Raw genomic sequence first — 18,530 nt, forward strand, 5'->3', positions numbered from 1 at the left:
CCTTTGCATCCTGGCAGTCAAATAAAGCATATAATTGATTGCAACCACCACTGGTAGATAAAGTAGTGCCCTTATGAGGATGTGATATGGAGGGGCTTGGGACTTATCTACCCTTGTATTCCCTCCATCCAAAGGACAATCTCTCCATAAGAGTAGTAAGTCCATTTCTTAAGATAAGATTTCTTTGGATGGCTTCTCCCACAATCACTACAATGAGGAAATGATCTACCCAGCTGAGTCACACTTCCTTGTGACTGGGTTCGCTAAGCTCTAGGCCTATCTCCTAACTAGAACCACTTTTCACCGAAGGTATAGGTACAGGTGCACTTGTTGAGGATTGAACATTGCTCCAAAACTTCTTCTTTGACCACTTATTACCCCAATTCTTACCTTGGTGATGACTGTTATTCTAATTTATGGACCTGGCTCTCTTAGCTTGCCTTTTTTTTCTTTACCTTAGCTAGCCTTTTCTTCTGTTCCTTAACCTGCTGTATGTGAATAGATAACCTAGATAAATCCATATATCTTTTTAGCATTGCTCTCAGGCATTCCAACACTAGATTATCCGAGAGACCAGACGTAAACTTCCTCATGCAGGATCTCATGTTGCCTGCCAATTATGGAGTATAACGGGATAACTGGGTGAATTGCAATGTATACTCTTTAACACTGATTTTTCCTTGCTTCAAGTTCATAAATTCTTCAGCCTTTGGTTCCCTCAATTCTTGGGGAAAGAAACGATTTTGGAAAGCTTCCACAAATTCACCCCAAACAGAAAGCTCAACATCTTTACCCTTCGAATCCTCCCATTCGTTATACCACTGATTAGACACATACTTCAACTGATAGGCCACCAACTTAACCCTTTCAACTTCATTTGCATCCATAACTCTAAAAATTTTCTCTAACTCATCAATGAACCCTTGGGGTTCCTTCTCAATCTTTGTGCCAGTAAACATGGGTGGATTCAGTCTCATGAATTGACCAACCCATATAATCTTAGATGAACCAGAAACAGACCCTACATCTTCTAACCAACGGGCATGAGAAGCCACGAGCTGGGTAATCATATGCATAGTCTATCAAAATTCAGCATTAGAGACTTCCCTTTTGGAAGGTTGAGTATGGTTAGCTCAAGATCGAGGAGCTCTAGTTGGACTAGTTTGAGTTTGAGGGACTCTAGGAGAAGTAAGAAACTTAGTAGTACAAACTCTATTATAGGTCCGGATCCCATGGGTAGGGCGGACATCTTCAGCTTAGGCATTCTATTCGTTGGATCAATGTGGAGGCATGATAAATTTCTGAAATATAGGAAATCATTGATTAGAGGACATTCAAACTCTATAGCACAAACTAAATCATGAAAAAGAGAGAGAAATTCCTAAATGCCTTATATCTTCCTGCTTATAATTGTGGCGCAATACACACGCATAAAAAGGACTCTACCCGACATAATTTTGCAGACACCATGGAACCTGAACCATTATCTAATACCAAGCTTGTCACGACCCAAACCGAGGCCCTGGCCACAACTGGCATCTTGAAAAATGAAGGCCCTGGCGCACTTTCTATTTGGAAATCATGCACTACGTCCATACCGTGTAAGGAAATGCAAAAAAAATTATCATACGAAAATATGGTCAATATCATAGTTCAACTGAACAATTTTGAATGAAATTCATAAACCTCTAACAAAATTTAACATTAGTTTGCAAAATCGCTAACACAGCAAAACCAACATCTTGTCTAAAACTAGGACAAGGCCCCCAATCGGACCTTAAACCAAAATGAAATAGCAAAGTGTAATAACCAGTCCTTTCGAAATAGAGAAGGCTCACCAACTGCAAGTCTCAGACATACCAACCAACTGCTTAGTGAGATCCCAGGACTATGCCTCAGATCCTGAAATATAGGGTGTCAATACAGATGTAACGGTATGTAGAATAGTCAAAAAACAAAATAAATTTTTCATAAAACATAGATGAGGGCATTTTATAAAACAGTGAACATAAGATAAGTGAAAATTCATCAGTATACTTTAATGAACTTCAAAACATTTCTTGGAAATCGTGAATCACTCTTTATTTTACTTTTGAGCTAGATAGTACACCCTACAATATGAAATTCCATGGGATATATGAAATCCACCCTTGACTCGGTGGCTAAGCCCCCAAACCAAGTTTGCCATAAGAATTGGGGTAATCAGTAAGGGAGACATGTAAGATCACAAAGAAGAGTTCCATAATTCCAATCAAATCAACATGTCATGGTAGTGCACAAGATCATAAAGCAGGATTCTGAACCACAGTCCCAATTTCGGATGACAAGAATCAAGGTGCACAAAATTACAAAGCAGGATAGCATAATCCTGTGTCGGTAAATCACTGTTTCTAATGTGGAGTCTTTTAACTTATGCATTCTTTGGGTAACCATCTAACTCTCTATAAGCCCAGTTTTAGCCTCTTATAAGAAAACAAAAATCATATTCATAAGATATTCTTTTCTTATTCTCTCAAGGGCAATTCACACTGAGATATCATCATACCCTGACTTACAAGTCATTTATGTCACATCATTCCACAACCTTTTTCATTCAAATTATTTATATGACCATCAAAATAATTCAATTCATTCAACACATCCATATTGATTATGAAACTTTAATACTCAAGGAATTATCATTGATCATAAACTAGCCCCAACATTGGTTAAACACAATTCTTATATTCAAAAAGGGGCTATTAATTCATGCTCTGAAATAGTTCATTATTCATGCAATACAAAGTACATAAACATTATCATGGGATAAAATAATTTGTTGTTCATATTCCAAAATCATTCTTCAAGTTCAAAATACTTCTATACGAAATTGAAATCAAGATTTATAAAAGAAACCCTATGATCATTAGTGTTTTTCTCAATTTGTCTTCACAATGCAAAGCTTTTGCTACATATACATACTTAATTAACTTTAAAGCTTGTTAAAATTCATAAAACATATACCCATTAGATTAGGACAGCCTCACGTACCTTAGATAACTTAGTTCGGAGAATGGAACCCAAATTTTGACTCATTTCTTAGAAATATTAAAATGAAAGATTGAATTTTTTGATCTGTGGGGGAGGGTTAGGGTTTTGTTTATGAGGAAGATTGATCACTTTCAAGCCTATAATGCCTTACAAACATTTTAATCTTCTGTTTTCATGACTTGGGGCTATAGGAAAGGAATACACTACCCCTCAGATTTAAAATTCATAGCTGAAACCTAAATTTTGGCCTTATCGTGATGCACCAAGTGTGCCACTACTAGGCACCACGATGCGCTACAATCGCTGTGACCTTCTCTTTTAGGAGTCCAAATACATCTCAAACCTAATCTGAAAAATCTGAAACTCCCCTTAGATATCCCTTTTACACCCCTAAACATGAATCAACTTAAAAATCTACTTCTCGGGGTAAGGAAGGTCAATTTAATAATTGTGAAACTTAAGGGCTCAAAATAAGATTAAGTCCTTTTTAACACTTAGATAAATTTCAGGTTGTAAATCCTCTATGCATGCTACTAAGGTGGTATTAAGTCGAGAATGCTATAGGGTATCACACTAATAGTTCCAAATCATTTGTAGGATAATTCCTCTCATATACCTTAAACTTCCTAGAAGCATAGGCTATCACCTTTCCATACTGCATTAAAACACAATCAAGTCCCACCCGAGATGCATCACAGTAAACCACAAACCCTTTAGTGCCTTCCGACAAAGTCAAAATAGGAGACAAATTTAGCTTATCCTTCTACTTCTCAAAACTACCCTTAAAAGCATCTAACTAAGAGAACCTTGCCTTTTTCTGAGTCAACATAGTCAATGGGGAAACTATAGTTGAAAACTTTTCATAAACCTCCTATAATACCTGGCCAAACCCAAGAAACTCCAAATATCGGTTGGAGTCGTGGGTCTAGTCCACTTTTTAACACCGTAACCTTTTGTGGATACACTATGATCCCTTCACTAGAAATAATATGACCTAGAAAAGTTACACTGTTTAATCGAAATTCACATTTCAAGAATTTCGCATACAACTGCCGCTCCATCAAAGTTTGTAACACAAAATGGAGGTAATTGGCATGATCCACCTCACTTTTAGATTACACCAAGATGTCATCGATGAACACAATAAAAAAAAAATCCTGAAACTGATAGAAGACCCTATTCATCAAATCAATGAATGTCATGGGAGTATTGGTCAACCCAAATGACATAACCAAGAACAAAAAGTGCCCATAAAATGTATGGAAAGTTGTCTTAGGGATGTCCACCTCCCTAATCTTAGGCTAATGATAGCCAGACAGTAGATCAATCTTATAAAAGAACTTAGTTCCTTACAACTAATCAAACTAGTTGTCAATCCTTGGAAGAGGATACTTGTTCTTAACTGTCACCTTATTCAATTGGTGATAGTCAATGCACATCTAAAAGGAACCATCTTTCTTAAGCATGAATACTTCAGATGCACCCTATAGGGACATATTAGGTTGGATGAAACCCTTCTCCAAAAGATCCTTAAATTGCTCTCCGAGTTTCTTTAACTCAACCGGATCCATTCTATAAGGAGGAATAGATATTGGATGAGTGTTTAAAAGAAGATCAATCCCAAACTCAATCTCCCTACCCGATGAAACACCAGGAAGGTCATCAGGAAAGACCTGAGGAAACTCATTCTCCAATGAAACTGAATGCAAAAAAGAACCCTCTGAGTTAGAATCTTTAATGCAGACTAGAAGATAGAGACACCCTTTAGAGATTAAGCTCCGACCTCTAAGATATGATATAAACATCACCTTAGGAGCTAGGGAAGCACCCTCCAATTCAATAATTGGTTCACTAGGGATCTTAAAGACAACCTTACGAGTCCAAAAATCTAAGGACGCACAGTATTAGTGCAACCAATCCATACCCAGAATAACATGAAAATCCACCATATCTAGTTTATACAAATCCACCAATTCTCTTTACTACCAATAGATACATGTTGCACCCAAGAGCACACATAAGTGTACGTGGTATCACCAAGTAATACAACTATCTTAAATAAATCTGAATATTGATACCTTAGAGACTTGTGTTATAGAAATATCCAATTCTAGTTTAACCATTGAGACTAACTAGTAAAATGTAGCCAAAAGAGTTTTGAAGTTTTTAATTAAACTTAAACTAAAATAATGCAGAAAAGTAAAGACTTTGGACAATAAACGGATGAAAACCTGGGGTTAAATCACTCTGAACAACCATACTATGCTGTTGAACTTTATTTGTTAGATTACTTATCTTGGTTGTTGATTCACAGGGTTTATCATATGGTCATGGTCTCTCTACATCTAACTTTCTACCTAATTGGGCATTATAACTACATCGTTAACCGAGGATGTAATAATCCATGTTGATGTCATCCTTCAAGTGAACCGAGAAAGGAATCTAGGTATATCCCTATCCTAGTTGATAATTCAATTCCTTATTTTATAAAAGAATATGAACCTTACTCTACTTATCCCACATTCTATCTTCGTATTCCCTATCTCAAGCTCGTAAGGTCAACAATATATGTATTCTAAGGGTTGAGAATCCATAAAATAGATATAACATGGACAAACAAATGACCAAATATTATAAGCAATCTGAATAAACTCAATTCAAAGTAATAGCAAATATATTCTTGGTCTTAACCCTGGAAATATGGCGTTTAGCCACTAATGAACATCATCGTAATCCAAATAAATGAATACATGATATAATACATGAATAAACTAAACTATAGCAAGAAAAACCATATTTTAAGTGTTTATAATCCCCTCTCCAAGATCAAAAGACGTCCAAGGTGAATAACAATCTGTTTGAGTGTCTTATTTATAGGTGGAGTACTTTTGGCCTTGTGGGAGTGTGATCCGCGGTGCACCCCATGTTCCCATGGACTAGAGGTGGTGGTGAAATTTTTATTCCAGTAAAGTAAGTGTCGCGGTTCACCTCATATTTGAGTCAAGTAAGGGTCACGGCACACCTCTATCGCGAGGGCTCACTGGAAAGGCCTCTTTGACGTTTAAATATTGCCTTGCACTTGTCCTTCCATACCAAGACTTATAGTGTTGTTTCCACTTGATTTTCAGATTTTATATCCTTCATATATAATCATAATAAACTCACCAATCATCATATATCATCAATATACATGGCTTATAGCTCAAAATAACACATGATGAAGAACGGTGAACTAGAAACTTAAGCTAAGATTTAGTGCCGTCCAATTAATCTTTAGCTTAGTGCTTTGACTCTTGGCTTTATTTAGTTGCACTTTAAACATTATAAACAAGTTTTCCACACATAATCAAACAATAATAACCTTAGTAACTCATTTCATACGTTAGAATCCATCGCGATCAACTAGAACAACATCTAGCTCAAGCTAGTAACACTAATTTTCTCGCTTAAACTCTAAGTGACATAATTAAGTACAATTTTGTTTGAAAGACATCATAAACATTGTAATCACATACCTAAACACTTAGATGCTCAACTATATCATCAATAACACACTAAGCACACAAGTTGTTCTCAAAATAAGGCTCAATAAGCAAGTATAACAACACTAAGGTTCATAAAACCACCTCAGATTACCACCCAACACTTAAAGCCTTGTTCTTCCTCGAACAACTCTGTACTCTGAGCATCATAAGCTGAGGAGACTCTACACTTCTACTACAAGCATGACACTCAAGCTAGTACTACAATGACTAGACAAGAAAATAAGTTTCTACACAATGCATATTAGGTACACAATTGAAAGTTCAAGACTACTACTTCAAAACATCCTAGCATCAAGAATTGACTCACCTAGTTGTAAAACTCATACACATTCTTCAATTACGGACATCATAAAAATCACCTAACTATTATCAAACATGTTCCCTTACCATAAGAGAGTTACCCATAATCACTCACTAGAATCAAGTTACACTCACTCTCACAACGAATTAACAAGTTACACAAGATGAACCATATACTTGCCCTTAGTGTAGTGTTCAACTAATTTCAGAATGTTGGAGCTTAGAATCAAATAGGTCTTTAAGGGTTTTAATGTAGGCTAAGGGATGGTTAGGAAATATTCTGGCCAGCAATAATGACTATCTCCAAAGTTCTTTAATACAATACGCTATGGGCACTTTTAATGATCCCTAAAAAATATTATCTAACCATATAAGGGAGCTCCATGATGTAACTCTCCAGGTATTTGGACATTAAAATTATGAAATTTGAAAAATTATACATATTATTTACAATTTTAAAATGACATTTTATAATAAAAGTTACGATTCAACATGAATATACCAAGAGGTTGCAAAGCGTTCAATTCACCTCTAACAACCAATTTATACTACTTTTGTCCATCCCCATCTTTTGTTATGCCCTATCTCATTAAGCTCATTCACATACACTTTGGTGGGAATATTCTATGTACACTTCATTCAAATTTACCCTTCTTCACACCCATTTTACATCACACACCCCTGTGATATCCACCCTCAACTTAAGCGATTGCCTTTATTGAGGTGCACAATGTCCAAGGAGGACCAGGGCCAAAACAGGTTCATTGTAACACAACTAGGCTAAAAATGGGGCTTTCTTTAGCACAAATTTCCCTGACTTAAAACCACTACACCTCAATTACACACACCAATAACTATTACTTTTGGGCTTTAATTTTACCTTTCTCCTACTTTTCAAAACTCCTTACTCAATTAATTTTACATTACAACACTTATGATCTTTGGATCAAATTAAGATCAATCAAAGAATGGGATTAAGCTATAAATAAGGCTGCCAAAGAAAAATCTAAAGGTTCAATGGAAGTAACTAGGATTATGCACAATAGTAGGTCAAAAGAAGGTATGAAACATGGCTATTAAAGAAATTCCTATATCATCTCCGAAACCTACTCTTTATTTTGCTTTGCACACAAACTAGACAAGTTCTAGCATCAAATGCACCAAGGAATATACAAACAACTTACATACACTGGGACATGCTCAACTCAAGTAGGATTATCATAGACTCTCAACCAAACAATCGCATGAATTCAACATTAAGCCAACATGTACAAGAGTCATAATCATGAGCCTAGTTCACACAATAAACATGCTTTTACAACCAAAACACTTGCATCATGCAATAATAAATAACACCAAAAACAACACCCCACTTATTCCAAATATAATTTTTTATAAAATTACTCACAAAAATTGGAATTTCCCCACCCCACACTAAAAAATATACTTTTTCCTCAAAGTATACTATAAAAGTAGAGATAGAAATTCACCCTAAGTCCTCTAGGCCTAGCTAGTAGCATCTTTATACATCAAAAGTGTTTGGGGACCCCATACTTAGTCTTTGCCATGCTTCTTAGCTCAGGTTTCCTTGTATTCAGACTTCCCATCAACCTATGAATCAGTAAAAATAAAAACTAGTGAAGTAAAAACTAAAAAATTGAAAATAAAACCTACCTTAACTTAGGTTTCCTCCCAAGCAGTGCCTGATTTAGTATCGCGGCATGACTCAATCTTTGAATTATCTATTTTCCTTCAACCTCTTCATCACACTCTGACACCATTTTTTTATTCGCTTCGTAACTCTTGAGTATGAACTGTCAAGGTCAATAGCTCTTACAATAATAGCCTTTTTAGGCATATCAATCTGCATCATTTTACATTGTTGGTGGACTAAAATCCACCATCCCCACTTATCTCTTTTAATCACTATAATCATGCACAAATCCTTGTATTGAGATAGTGTTTTGAGTGGTTTGTACACTTTAAAAATAGCCTCATCATCATCCAACCTTATTGTGAGCGTGGCCTTTCTTACATCTATCAATGCTCTTCCAGTCGCTAAGAATGGACGTTTAAAGATGACCTCTACTCTTTCATCTACCTAAAAATCTAAAATAATAAAATCAGCAAGAACAATAAACCTACCAACCTTGATGAGAACATCCTCTATGATTCATTCAGGATGGGCTATGGTCCGGTCTGCCAATTGGAGTATCACAGAGCTCGGCCTTGGTTTCCCCAAGCCCAAGGTGTTGAATAAGGAGAAAGGCATCAAGTTGATGCTTCCCCCAAATCACTAAGTGCGTAGACAACCCCACTGCTACCAATTTAAATAGGGAGAGTAAAACTCTTAGGGTCCTTGAGATTTTTGGGCATTTCTATATAACTACAAAATTAAACTCCTCTGTGAATGCTACTGTCTTAACATCTTGCAGCTTAACTTTGTAAGTGAGCACGTTCTTTAAGTACTTAGCGTACTTAGGAATTTCCTACAAAATATCTAAAAGATAAAGTTTAATGTGAAACTCTCAGAATGTGTCAAAGAACATCTTAAAGCACACATCCTCCTTTGCTTTTCTAAGCCTCTGTGGGAAAGGTGGTGGCAGTCTCTATTTCTCCTATTTAGCAACTTTGGATTTCGAGTACTCAGACTTCCTTGAATTTAAGCAACTTTGTCTACAATAGGTTGAGGAACCATATTCATATCTACCTCCTTAGTTGTCTTTGGAGGTTGTTTATTCAGCTCTTTACCACTTCTTAACGTGATAACCATCACTTATTTAGGAGGTTCAATATTACTTAGAAAACCACCTTGAGTCCTGGCATTTTGTGCTTGTTGTATTTTCCTAACCTGTATCTCTAAGTTCTTTGTAGCCACTTGCTGGATCTTTATTTCTACTGTCAATTGTGCTTGAGCAGCTAAAATTTGTGTCGGCATCTCTTCCATATTGCTAGTGGCCTGATTCCCTTGAACCTACTACTGCTTGTTATTCCATGATGGGTTTGGTAGCTGAGTCTGCCACTTTAGATTGTAGGCATTCCTATAATTCGGCCTTTGTGCATTTACCATAAACATCACTTACTCAGGATTCACAACACATATAGCCGCAGAATGACCACTGTTACCACAAACCTCACAACAAGTACAAAATTAGTTAACATATTAAGCACATAAGTTGCTCTAAAAACAAAGCTAATGAAGCTAGGATAACATACTAAAGTGCATAGAACCACCTCAGATCAGCACCCTATACATAAAGCCTTGTTCAGTCTCGAATAACTCTCTACTGTAAGCATCATAGGTTGAGGAGACTCTACACTTTTATGACCAGCAAGACACCTAAGCTAGTATTACAATGACCATACAGAATGCAAGTTTCTACACTAAGCATGTTATGTACACAATTGAAAGTTCAATAATACTACTCCAAAACATCCTAGCCACAAGAATTGACTCCCCTAGTTGGCAAATGGTAAACTCACAAATATTGTTCAATCAAAGACATCATACAAATCACCCAAGTACTGTCAAATATGTTCCCTCACCACAAGAGAGTTACCCCTAATCACTCATATAAATTGAATTTATTACAGAAAGGGAAGAAGATTCAAATTGGGCTCACTCTCACAAGCAATTCATAAGTTACACTAGATAAACCATAGGTGGTTACTTAGTGTACTACTCAACTAATATAATAATGTTAAAGCTTAGGATCAAATAGGTATTCAGGGGTTTAATGTAGGCTAAGGGATGGGTAGGAACTATTCTGGCCAGTAATAGTGACTATCCTTCCTAAGCGCTTTAATACATCATATTGTACAATTAACACCAATCTGTAAAAACCAACTTTCACTTTCACTACCTTTACACATCTTTTGTTTTACCCCATCTCATTAAGCTCATTTACAAACACTATGGTGGTAGCATTTTTTAGACATTCATGATTCAATCTTACCCTTCTTCACACTCATTTTATGTTATGAATCCCTTTGATAGCCACCCTCAGTGATTGCCTTAATTGAGGTGCATAATGTTTAAGGAGAACCAGGTCCAAAACAGGTTCATTATAACACAACCGGGCTGAAATGGGGCTTTCTTTAGTATAAATTTCTCTAACTCCTAACCACTACATCGCAATTAAACATGCCAAAAATAATGATTTTAGGGCTTCAATTTCACCTTTCTCCCACTTTTCTAAACTCCTTATTCAGTTAATTTTACACTAAAATGGTTAGGAGCTTTGGATCAAATTAAAGTCAATCAAAGAAGGGGATTAAGCTACAAGTGACGTTACCAAAGAAAAAGCTAAAGGCTCAATGGGGATAACTAGGATTATGCATAATGGTAGGTCAAAAAAGGTATGAACATGGTTATTAAAGAAATTCCTATATCATCTCACAAACCTACACTCTTTACTTTGCATTGGACACACACGAAGAAAGTTTTAGCATCGAATGAAACAAGGAATATAGAAATACCTTACACACACATGACACATGCTCAACTCAAGTAGGATCATCATAGACTCTCAATCAAATAATCACATGATTTCAAATTAAGCCAACACATACAAGGGTCATAATCATGACCCTAGGAGTCTCAAAAGTAATAATTCACATAATCAACATTCTTTAACAACAAAACACTTGCATCATGTAATTAAATATAGCACCAACATGAGCATCCCACTTATTCCTAACACAAAAATTTATAAAATTACTCCTAAAAAAGGAATTTCCCCACACCACACTTAAAAATGTACTTTGTCCCCAAAGTTTACTATAAAAGTAGAGATAGAAATACTTCTTAAGGCCTTTAGACCTAGCTAGTAGCATCTTTATACATCAAAAGGGTATAGGGACCCACACTTAGTCTTTGTCATACTTCTTAGTTCAGATTTCCCAATACCCAAACTTCGCATCAACCTATGAATCAACAAAAACAAAAACTAGTAAAGTAAAAACTCAAAATATTGAAAATAAAACCTACCTTAATTTGGGTTGCCTCCCAAACAACGCTACACAATAACTTATTGCGTACAAGCGCACATAAAATTGTACGTGGTCTCACCAAGTAATATAGTGGCCTTAAATAAAGATGAACGTCAATCCCTCAAAGACTTGTAATAGGAAACTATCTAATTCAAGTTTAACAATTGAGATTAGCTATTGCTGTAGGCTGTGTAACCCCAACTTTATATCATTGAACTGAGTCATTAACTAATTTTTTAGTACAGCATTTTGAGCGGATATAGAAGTAAATTGGTCCATCTCCAACACTCCTACAACCTTATTTATAACACTTCTTGATTTAGAATGCCACTCAAGATTCCTTTGTAATATTCAGTTCAATAAGGTATTTAGCTCATCATTGTTATTTATAATGATTGATCACTTGCAAATAAAATCTAGTAATTTTTTTGTGTTGTGATCAAGTTCCCCAACAAAAGTATGAGCTAGTACTTCATTGGACTATTAATGATACAGACAGTCCCAATGAAGAGCTTTGAGACTCCCCATGCATGATATAAGTTCTTATCTAGCTTTTGTTTGAAGAACACAATCTCACTCCGTAGTCTTATAGTTTTGCGATATAGAAAGAACAAAATGAGGAGTTTCTGAGCTAAATCATCCCAGGTTGTTATTGAATATGTCGACTCAGTATTTAACCACTTCTTCACTTTCTCCAGCAGTAATAAGGGGAAAAATATTAGCTAAATATAGTTAGTTGACACACTAATAGGGATGAAAGTGTCATTGATCTTTAAAAAGTTTTGCTGATGAACTTGTGGATTTTTATGTGAACACCCCATAAACTGTCCATTTCTAATAAAAACTACACCATGTTCTATTTTATCTCAAAGTTAACTTTAACAACCAGTTTTTGAAAAAGAGAGGTCAAATTTGTTGAAAGTGGAATTGCCACGTTGCGAACTGTCCTGCAGGCTAGTTGATCTTCAACCATTATAACATGGTTTTCTTATTTCTCTTGAATTTTTGGGATATGAGGGAGAAAGAATGCTTATCTCCTCAACTGGTGAAAGCATTACTAGGGTTCGGGGCTTGGTTCGACCAATTCCCTATCCCTTGCCAGCTTATAAGCCTGTAAACCTGTTTCCTGCAAATTTAATACCAAAACCAAGTGTAAACAACCAAAGAAATCTAAAAAGTTAAACTAAAAAAAAATATTTGCCAAATTATAAGTCCCCAACAATGGCTTCAAAAACTTGTTACAACCATATACATACGCAACTGTACGTGGTCTCACCAAGTAATATAATGGCCTTAAATAGAGCCGAATATCAATCCCTCAGAGACTTGAGTTAAGAAACTATCAAATTCTAGTTTAACAATTGAGATTAACTAGTTCGAAGTGGCTAAAAGAGTTCTAAAAGTTAATTATTAAACGTAAACTAAAATAATATAGAAAGAGTAAAGAATTTAGACAATTAATGGATGAAAACCCAGGGTTAAAGCACTATGAACAATCATACTATGTTGTTGAACTTCAATTTTTAGATTACTTATCTTGGTTGTTATTTCACAGGGTTTATCATATGGTCATGGTCTCCCGACCTCTAACCTTCTACCTAACTAAACATTATAACTACATCATTGAGCAGAGATGTAACAATCCATTTAGATGCATTAAGGCGTCATTCTACAAGTGAACCGAGCAAGGGTTCTAGGTATATCACTATCCTAGTCGCTAATTAATTTTTTTTTTATAAAAGAATAAGAACTTTACTCTACTTATCCCCATACTCTATCTTTCTATTCCCCTTCCCGAGCATACAAGGTCGACAATATATATATTCTAAGGGTTGGAAATCCTTAAAATAGTTATAAAAAGGATAAATAAATAACCAAATACAATAAACAATCCAAACAAACTCAATTCAAAGAAATAGTAAACATGTTCTTGGCGATAACCTCAGAAAGGGGGCATTTAGCCACTAATGGACATAATCATAATTCAAATCAATGAATTCATGATATGATCCATGAATAAACTAATATAAATTAATAAAACCCTATTTCATGTGTTTTTCAGCCCCTCTCCAAGCCCCAAAGACGTCCAAGGTGAATAACAATGTGTTTGAGTGTCCTATTTATAGGTGGAGGACTTTTTGTCTTGTGGGGGTATGTTTTCTGGTAAAACTCTTGTTCACATGTACTAGGGGTCACAATTCAATGCTTATTCCAATCATTCAAGGCTTGCGGCATACCTATTAGTCCAGTTAAGCTTTGTCTTGCACTTGTACTTCCATCCCATGCCTTAAAGTGTTGTTTTCTTTTGATTTTCAGCCTTTATATCCTCCATATATCATAATAATCAACTAACCAAGCACCGTATATCATAAAATACCATGAATTAGATCTCAAAAAAACACAATATCAAGAACGGTGAACTGGAAACTCAAGCTAAGAACTAGTGATATCCTATTCATCTTTACTTAGTGTTTTGACTCTTGGAATGATTCAATTGCAATTTACACATTATAAAAAAGTTTTTCCATACAAAATTACAAAATAATAACCTTAGGAATTCATTTCATACGTTAGAATCCATCCAATCAACTAGAACAACACCTAGCTCAAGCTAGTAACACTAGTTTTCACGTTTAAACTCTTAAGTGACCAAATTAAGTACAAAATTGTTTGAAAGGCATGATGAACATTGTAATCAAATACTTAAAAACTTAGATGCTAAATTATATCATCATTAACACATTAAGAACAAAATTTTTCCTCAAAATAACTCAATCGGCTAGGATAACAACACTAAGGTCAGTAAGACAAACTCAGATCAATACCACACACCATTAGAGACTCTTCTAGCTATCGCTGAGTCACCTACCAGGGTAGAAATAGAAAAGGGTCCAAAATAACCTCGATATTGAAACCAAAATACACATCCACAAATGGAATACTACAAGAGAGTGTGGATCCCAGATCAAGTAAATAATACACATTACAAGAAAAGAGTTGTAATTGTGTAATTCCCCATATAAATATTTGCTTAATTTAGCTTTTCATTGCATGCATAAGAGACTTAAGGTCTAAAATTTTCACTAACTATTGAGGTCATAGTAATTTTTAGGTCCTCTAAATTTGAGGATTTTTATTATGGTCTTCCCGATATCGATACATTGGTTTTTGAGTTGACTCATGTTCAGGTATATAAAAGGTATGTCTCAGAGGATTTTCAATTTTTTAGACAAGGTTTGGGTCATGTTTGGATCACAAAACAAGTGGGTCACCACGATAAGCCTACGATATGATGTTAGTCCTGATGTCATGAAGATCGTGTCGTATCGAGGAAATCAATTACCACAATAAGACCGCATCGCAGTGAGCCTGTTGCATCCATTAATCAATTTAAATTACTAAGAGGCAATTAGGTCTTTTCCCCCTCAACCAAGTCAGTTATAACATGAGTTAGGGCATTAGTTAGGACATTATTTTCCCTTCTTCACTAAATTTCCTCTCAAGAAAATCCTCCCTTTTACCTAAGAATACAATTGAGTTCCTTTTCATTAAGAAATCAAGAATTCAAGTTTCCCAAGTTCAAAAACCTTCAAGAAATCATCAAGATTAGTGTTTTCCTTTCATGTTGAGAAGCTTAAGGTATGTGGGGTGTTCATTCATGGGTCCCTTTAACCCATGGAGCCCAAAAATCCTCTTTTAAATTAAAAGAATGGATTTTTCTATTATTATGATATTTTACATGTTCAAGATGATTTTAATTCATGTTTTACTTGGTAATTTAAATTCAATTCAGCCTAGGTATAATCCCATGAAATAATTTATTTACTCATGGTTTAAATCTCAGTTTCCATGTCTTATTCCAGTGAATTTTATATTATTGATCTCTCATGTTTAGAATATCCTCATGTTCAAGTCCATGATTTCCACATGTTTGGTGAGTTGTCTATCTTGGGTTGAACCATGATTCCATACTACATTTTAAGCTTAAATGTCATATTTTATGATCATTCAGTGCTTGTAGGTTATGAACACCCACTACCCTTGTGTTATTACATGATTTTAGATTTTCAAGTAATGATTCAGTTAAACCATAAATATTCCTATTTATTCAGTTGATATGATTATAATGAGCACTATCAGAAATAAGGTTCAGTTAATAGTAATTCAGTTCAGTACTAGTGTTAGTTCAGTTGTGAGTAGAATTTAGAACCGAGCTAACCCAGGGATGGGGGCTCACCTTCTAGTAAAGGGTGTGACCCTTAGTAGCAATCCCTGAGTTCTAGAACTATATAGCCAATGTAGGTTTTAGATATCTACCTTATAGTTGGGATTGACACATATCTAATGAGAGCACATGCCAGTATAGGGTGACTCCTTAGTCCTACGGGACACCAGTTTAGTGGATCCACACAACTAGTGTTAGTACCCGTGGCATGGTATGTACGTCCTACTAATTGGGTTATGTAAGTTTCATGATACCTCCTACAGTTTTACTCTAGTTATGCACACTAAGTACAGTTTAGTATTACATGATAAGTATTTTGATATAAGTTAATCAATATATAGGCATCAGTTAATCAGTATACAGATACCAGTTAATCTATAATATATATGTCTTAAGCTCGATTTTCTTGACCAAAGCATACAGATTTTTTGTTATTTATAGATTTCTCAAAAATATATTTATGCTTGGTCTTGCATTCTCAGATTTTAAATGTTCATACATTTATGCTCAGTTATATCATGCATTTTAATCAGTCCTTATCTCACATACCAGTACATTCAAAGTACTAATCATATACTTTTCTTTGTGCTATGTTGTATTCTAACATGGTTCGGATGCTTAGTTTTCTGACTGCTCTTGGACAACTAGTGTACTCAACAACATCAGTGGAGAGTCCTCATCCATCATAAATATGATTTGTTTATTCCAATTATTTTAATACTTCCATATGTTCAATTTGTAGGAGTTAGTTGGGGATCTATCCCATCAAATACTAAGCCAGTTTTAGAGGCTTTCAGATAATTAGACAGACAGTAAAGCAGTTAGTAGTTACTGGTTCTTTCAGTACTTTTATTTCATTCAAATATAGAGGGTTGGTCTTTAGTATTTATTAGATATTTTAGATATATGTAATCACATCTAAGTATTCAAATTGTTATTGCTTCAACAGTTTATCTTCTGCATACGTGTTTTATTATTATTATTTTATTCAGTGCTCACAGTAGGTACCAGCTCATAGGTTAAATTGTGGTCACTTGTGAACGTAAGCACTATTTTCGCGACTAGTGGTAGCTTCAGGTCTTGACAAAACATATTATCAGAGCGTAAGGTGTTAAAGTTTCCTAAGTAGTCTTAAAGCAGTGTTGAGTAGAGTCTTATGCATGGGTGTAAAGCGCGACACACTTATAGACAAGAGGCTATGGAATATTTTAGGAAAGTATCCTTTCTTTCAGTGTTCATGTCATGCAAAAGATCATGAGCTATATTTAAACTCTCTTTTTAACTCATCCTATATTCCATTTACAAATAGTGCCTCCAAGAAGAAACAATGAATGAAGGAATGGAGATCAGTCTACACCCCCACCTTTTTAAAAAGATCCCCTAAATGAACATGTCTCCCACGCTAAATTTAGGTCTGCTTTCACTATCTTAGCCTACTCTATACATTCCCAGAACAACCAGCAGGCTGTTGCTTTAGCCAATCCATTGGTAAATAAAGCTATAGTTAGGATTTAGGATTTCACTCGAATGAATCCTCTTTTGTTTTTGTGAACCAAGTCATAAGAGGATCTATAAGAGTTTCTTGATATGGTGCAGAAGGTGACTGATATTATGGGTATCAATTCTAGTAAGAGTGTAGAGTTGGCTACATATTAGATGTAGGATGTAGCTCACACATGGTTCAAGTGGTAGAAGAAAGACTGCGATATTGATGTAGGGCTGGTCGAGTAGGAGGAGTTTTCCATAGCTTTCTTAGATAGGTTATTTCCCTTAGAGATGAGGGAAGCTGAGGAGTTTTCCATAGCTTTCTTAGATAGGTTCTTTCCCTTAGAGTTGAGGGAAGCTAAGGTTTAAAAGTTTATCAATTTGAAGTAGGGAAATATGAGCATAATGGAATACTCATATTATTTTACTCGATTGGCGACATATGCTTATTCTATGGTGGTGGATGATAGGTCAAGAGTGAGTAAGTTTATGTCTAGTGTACCTTATAGTCTTGTCAGGAAGTGTAGGACTACAATATTGATTAATGAGATGGGCTTGTCTAGGCTTATGGTTAATGCTAGGCAGATTGAGTTGGGAAAGTGTAAGGGAAAAGATAGAGTAAGAGAGCTAGAATAGGTAGTTTCAACTTTTCTTAGCCAAGATCAGAAGGCGGTAACTATTCTCAGTTGCGTCGAAAATTTTCATCCCATGCTCCATCTTCAGCTACTGCACCAGTGCTTAAGTTCAGGAAAGACGATCGGGATAGAGCGCTAGTCTCTAAGTCCTAGAGTAGTTGAACAGTGGTCATTCTAATCAGCTTTGTTGAAAATGTGGTAGGAATCATCTGGGTGAGTGTAAGGCTTGTAGTGATGTATATCTTGGTTGTGGTAAGCACGACCACAGAGTCAGGGATTGTCCCAGGGTTGGTCAGATGGGTTAGTCCAATCCTTCTT

Source organism: Capsicum annuum, chromosome 3, assembly GCF_002878395.1.
Source record: "Capsicum annuum cultivar UCD-10X-F1 chromosome 3, UCD10Xv1.1, whole genome shotgun sequence".
Lineage (NCBI taxonomy): Eukaryota > Viridiplantae > Streptophyta > Magnoliopsida > Solanales > Solanaceae > Capsicum > Capsicum annuum.